This window comes from Polistes dominula, unplaced genomic scaffold (assembly GCF_049000335.1).
Source record: "Polistes dominula isolate Pdom_NZ unplaced genomic scaffold, Pdom_raw_medaka contig_82, whole genome shotgun sequence".
Taxonomy (NCBI): domain Eukaryota; kingdom Metazoa; phylum Arthropoda; class Insecta; order Hymenoptera; family Vespidae; genus Polistes; species Polistes dominula.
This window is the reverse complement of record NW_028301046.1, coordinates 2,982,036-2,987,987: the sequence shown is the minus strand read 5'-3', so window position 1 is coordinate 2,987,987 and position 5,952 is coordinate 2,982,036. Positions and strand designations below refer to the sequence as shown.

General features: G+C 43.9%; 1 long non-coding RNA gene across 1 annotated transcript; it reads left to right on the top strand.

Moving 5' to 3' along the window:
- Positions 1–3,129: 3,129 nt before the first annotated feature.
- Positions 3,130–5,593, top strand: LOC149031629 (uncharacterized). The gene is made up of 3 exons (XR_016177508.1): positions 3,130–4,056; positions 4,916–5,054; positions 5,138–5,593. It is a non-coding gene; the product is annotated as an uncharacterized LOC149031629 (long non-coding RNA).
- The last annotated feature ends 359 nt before the right edge of the window (positions 5,594–5,952 follow it).

Below are 5,952 nucleotides of genomic sequence, written 5' to 3'. Positions count from 1 at the left end.
AACCAGAGCCCCATATTTTTCATCCTTTAACTATCGTGCTAGCGAATCAACGGGATCATTATTATGCTACGTATTTCCTCGCAAACTACCTTCTATGTAGAGAGAGAGAGAGAGAGAGAGAGAGAGAGAGAGATACACTGGTTACGTAGATATATTTGTATGTACGCACAAATGTATGTAGGCATGTACGTAATAGCATCGTGCTCGGCACGTTTATACGCATAAAAATATACGTATCTCTTAATTACTCGGCGAGCGTAGATTATCAGAGCGGTAGGTAGATTCGCGCGTATTACCGACTCTCTTTCTCTCTCTCTGCTATCATCATCAGCAGCAACAGCAACAGCAACAGCATTGCGCAATGGTAAAAGCTATAGGATGGATTCCCCTGTCGTCTGTAAAAAAAAGAAAAAAGACATAGAGGGTAAAAATAAGCACAAGCTCGCGAAAGATTCAAAGCCTTTTCTCTCTCTCTCTCTTTCTTTCTCTCTCTCTTTATCTCGGTGTACCGCTGCGGGCAGCACCTTGATGCAACCTTTTATCCTTCCAGTGCCAACAACCACCCCCGAAGGGTGTCAGCCGGCTTCTCTCGCCACCTCTCTTCGTCAACCCTTGCTTATAACCACCGTCATATCTAGGAGAAGCGCGCGCACGTTAACACCCACAACACCCTCTATTTCTCTCTCTCTCTCTCTCGTGGGGTGGGGTGAGGGTTGAGAAGGAGGAAGCCGTTGCCGAGACTCGAAAGAGACTCCTCGGCGTCGCAGCCGTAACGCAATTACGGCCGCGCTTAATTTGTTTGAAGTACACTGCGTCACCGGCGGAGGTGTTAATGGCAACGCGACCTCAACCACCCCCGTTCCACCATCTCTCCTTTCCTCTCCGCCATTTCTCTCTCCGAGGCCACCCCCTTCTTGCCACTTCACTACAATCTTCTCTCTTTCCAGTCGTCTAACGGGTGACTCGTGATTTGCCGTCCGTTTCTTTACTCATTCTCAAACTGTTTTAACCTTAATTGCGTTGTTTCATCCTGAGTGTACTGAATTTTCTTGAATAAAAAAAGGTAGTTACGTAATTCAAAAGAGAAAGAGAGAGAGAGAGAGAGAGAGAGAGAAAGTTCGAAGCACGTGAACAAAGAAATCGCTCTGTTTCTAGCTAAAAAGCACGGCAAACACTATATTTCTCTCAATATTTTTCCACTGCAAACTTCGTTTCCGGAAAACGCTTACTCGTTGAAACATCCTCTCGAAAAATAACTTGAAACGTCTAACCTTGTATCGATTTATCCTAACAACAAGTTGAAATTATTTTCTGAACTATCAGAAAGAGAGAGAGAGAGAGAGAGAGAGAGAGAGAGAAAGAAAGTAGAATAGGAAAGAACATTGTGCAACTATCAATTTACTAAGTAAGTATATCATATTTTACGGTTAACTTGTTGTACGAAAAATTTCAACCCCTTACATCTTGTACGTTATCGTTATGGAAGAAGAAGGTAGAAAAGAGAAGAAAAAAAAATTCAGAGAGTAGATCGTTGCTCCGGAAACTACTCGAAAACGCCTTTTGCCGTTCCCTAGAGAACATCCCTTTTGCCTTCCGGCGTGAAAATTGAAAGGTACACCGTGTATTTCGAATCGCGCGGAGACAGTTCTCCTGTTGGGATTACGAGTATCAAGAGAAAGAGAGAGAGAGAGAGAAGAGTACGCCGTTAGCGTACCGAGAGTCACAGACGGAGGAAGTGTAGAAGAGGTTTGAAGGGTTTTAGTCTGTGAATACTATTGCGAGATGGTAGTAGATGTATGTGTTTTTGCACACAAATACCATTGAGCATGTAGATGACACGGAAGAGATAGACGGAGAAACATAGGATACGAAAGCGCGTATAGGAAGGTACCATAGGATAGGTAGTAGACGTAGAGAGAAGAGAGAGAGAGAGAGAGAGTCGGAGCCCGCAAAGTAGATTGTTGGTACTCCGAGCGTGTTGCTTTCAGCCACATCGCCAACGAGGCAGTCGTCGTTGTGGGGTTGTGTCGGTGGGGGCGTTGACGCGAATATGCTGGTAGAGCGTAGTCTCGGTGGCGTCGAGAGCGAAAGGGAGGACCGTCGGTAGGTACTCTACTGGCGCCAGAGACAGGCTGAGAGAAAGAGATCGAGAGAGAGAGAGAGAGAGAGAGAGAGAGAGAGAGAGAGGGAGAGATGCAGAGAGGTCGCTCGAGCGAGTCCGTTAATTGGACTAATTACAGTAATTACTGAAAGTTTCAGCAGGACTAGGAGTGCGGGGTGGAGATACAGCTGTTATACGTGCCTCTAGCAGCAGGAGCGACGCTTCATCGTTCTCGTTGCCGCCTCTGTGAGTGAGTGAGTGAGTTAGAGAGATAGGGAAAAGGGAAAGAGAGATAGAGATAGAGTATAGTGCGCATCGGCATAGACCGGGTGAGCGCGCATCGACGAGAGCACATTCTCCCTGGTATCGTGACACGGAGCAGGGTATTAGCGATGACTCGTAGCGCAGGGCACTTGCGGCTGGATACGCTTGTTTTCGCGTTTAACTCCACCATCGGATCTCGTTCCCTTCGACGAGCCTCGCCCGTCCCAATTTCGACGCGCCGGAAACTCTGTGAGATAGCTAATTTGCGAGCTTTACTCCTTTGACGTGGTGTTTACCTCGTCAAACTGCATATTTCTATTTTATTAAATGTATATTTATATTATATACATACATATATATGTTCATTTGATTTTCTACAATCAATATTTATTTATATTCGATTTTTATCAATCATAGCAGGGATTTTTCTTCCCAACCCTTTAAAACTAAATTCGATCGTTTCGTCCACGTAACGTTATATACACCATAAAGGGTGATACTCGTTGGAAAAGGGGGAACGTGAGAAGAGTACTTAAGCTTTCGTTTCGATCGTTAGGGCTGTCTGCCCGCTAATTAAGCTCTTAAGCGTTTGCGAGATAGAAGATAATGGATATAGCGTTCGTAATCGTTTCGACTCGAATACGATACATTTATTTCGAGTATATTTGATATAAATCTTTTTGAATTTATTCTTTATATATATATATATATATATATATATATATATATATATAGTTATATATATCGTTTGTTTTAGGGTCATAGAAAAAAAAAAGTATCGGCGAGACATTGTCATTGGGGATTTCGGTAAATGTATTACGATGAGGTTAGTTGGTCGTAATACATTGAACAATCTCGTGTAGACTACGTATAGTTTATGTAATAAAGAGGACCAGATGAGGGAAAGGGCACCACTTCTCGAAGAGAAACCTATGGACGACCCTCGTGCAATCTCGTAATATTCCCAGGGGTAAAAACGCGATCCCTGAAATCTCGAGAGATTTTAGCGATATAAGGAACCAACGAGGGGTGAAGAGGAAGAATAAGAAGAATAGAGTCGTAGAGAAAAGAAGATGAGTAAGACGAGGGGTAGAAAGAAAGCTTACGTATCTAGAAAAAAAAAATTCGTCGAGGTGCGAGCTTGCACGTCGTGATACTACTGCTGTTACCGGTGCTATACGGAAAAGCTGGCCAGATAAAGGAGAAGAAGAAGAGGAAGAGAAAATACAGGGAGACTCGAAAAAGAGGAGGTTCCAACGGAAAAAGAGGAAAACGGCCAGAGCAACGAGCAAAGCTTGCGGAATGGTCGAGGTTGGCAACGTCGTCGTCGTAGTCGTGATAAAAAGTAAATGAGGAACAAAGGTCCCGGCTTTCGCGACCGAGCGAGGGTGGAAAGTGTACGCTGAGAGTGGGGCTTGGGAATTTAGAGGGTGGGGTTTTCACCGTCGGCAGACGTGCTGGGAATAATGCCGACGGAATTACACGCTTCGGCGAGGGGGAAAGACGACGTCGAAATGGTGGTGGGAGTTAAAAGAGAAGAGAAGAGAAGAGAACTCAACCGAGGGTAGTGGTGAGGGTAGTGGTGAAGGGTAGTAGTGGTGAGGGTAAAAGTGGCGAGACTCGACGAATCGCGAACCAGCACGTTGGAGGGCAAGAAAATTGAGGAAAATTAATTGATAGAGCGTACACAGGTAATTAAGTTTTCAGAAGGTCTCGCTTTAATTTAACCCCTTTTGCCGACGGAAGCCTTCCGACGATCTTCGAAGGTCTTTCGATCCTCTTTTGACGATCTCTCTTACTTACCGAGCTCATTCGAGTTCTCGAGAAATCGAATCGCAAAAGGAATCGAAACAGGAGGAGAGAAAGGATTGCCTGTTTTTCTCTGTTCTCATCCCATTCGACGACGCGCTTCGATAAATCGCAAAGACCCTTCGATACAAATCGGTCGCAAATCTTTGTTAAAACTCGGAGGCCCTAGCGTTCTCGTTTTACTTTGGTTCTATGGTTCGGTAGATGTAGGTACACAACGATGTGTTAGTCTATTAAAATTTATGTCGACGATACGTGTTCCCGTTTGTATCTAATTGTAAATCGAACGGTAAAACGGAATCTCGATATCCGTGTAGGTTTAGCTCGAACGTACGAATCCGCCGGATTGGAATCTTATCTTTCCGTTCCTTCGTTCGTGACGATGATACTACCGGAGTCTAGGTAGCAGTGTTAGTTTCGTGCTTTTGCACGGGAAACGCGATTACAACGACGGACAACTACGGACAATGACGGGTTCGCGTCGATAACGTTTTCCGCTCGACTACTCGACGCTGACGTTTCATTTCCGTTCTGCGTGCTACGACGCGTGACCCGATCTCGATGCGCTCTGCTCCTAACGCCGTCTAAACGCTATGTACACGTTACATTGCCATATGTGTCTCTGCTTCTGCATTGTTGGCTACTGGCATCGTCAAAAATTATTATTACACATCAATTAGATACTCCACAAATATTTACATAATTGTTAAACAAATATTTGTCACGTGTTATTGTTTTCAGAGTTGTGATTCCACGACAGATTAACATTTGTAACGGAGCGTGCAATGAACTCGAATGATAATGTCGTTTAAAGATCGAAAGGAACGTTTAACGATTTGAAACATGCTGTATATTCGAGCATAGTCACGGACAGCTTTAGGTATATACGTGTAGAGGTATTCGAGCGCGCATACGTTGCACGGGCGCAAACGAGTTATACCAATTTGCCAATAATTGTTGCAGTTATGTTAATTCTCAATCAGCAACGCCGCTCGTTTCGCGTCCTAGCGTGCGTGTCATGCAAATTCGCTCTCGTTGTATGCTCGACCGACCGGCCGACCGACAGACCGATCGGAGTTACCGAGGAGATAGACAGAGATGGAAAAACATTGAGGGAGAGAAGCGCGATCCTGATGCAGTAGGTATGTACAACAGCGATTAAAGCGACCCACCGGCGACGGTGATTATGGTCGCACGGATTGATTTATCGTACTCTGCGGACTCGTTTCAATAACACACATCGTTTACGCTTTAAGCACCGACCTGAGGACGAGGCCTTGGATCTCCATGAAAACACTCAAATTCCAACAGAGTTTTTTTTATTACTCTACACATTTGCTTTATTATTCTCGGCGTCTTGAAAATACCAACTAACACACCTTTTTTTTGTCAACGGATATTGGTCGAGATTTAATATCTCTGGAAATATAATCATCGATTATTTTTTTACTACTTATTTTGAAGAAAATTCATTTACATTAATGAGAATCGTCTAAGATTATAAGTACTTTATCGTGTTAATAAAAAAAAAAAAACAAAAGAAAGAAATGATTAACGTTCCAATCGCATTATCAAATTGATTTTCATTGGACGCTTAACGCGAGCGCGCTCTTTTCAACTCGTAAACCGTTTAACGTTGATGCAAATGAACGCGTCGAGATTATGTAAGATAAATATTACCTGTCGCGGCACGCGTTACGCGGGAAAGCTCACTCGTCCGTGTAAACAGGATATATAATGCTCTATTTGCCACGATCGTTACTAATACGCGGTGAGAG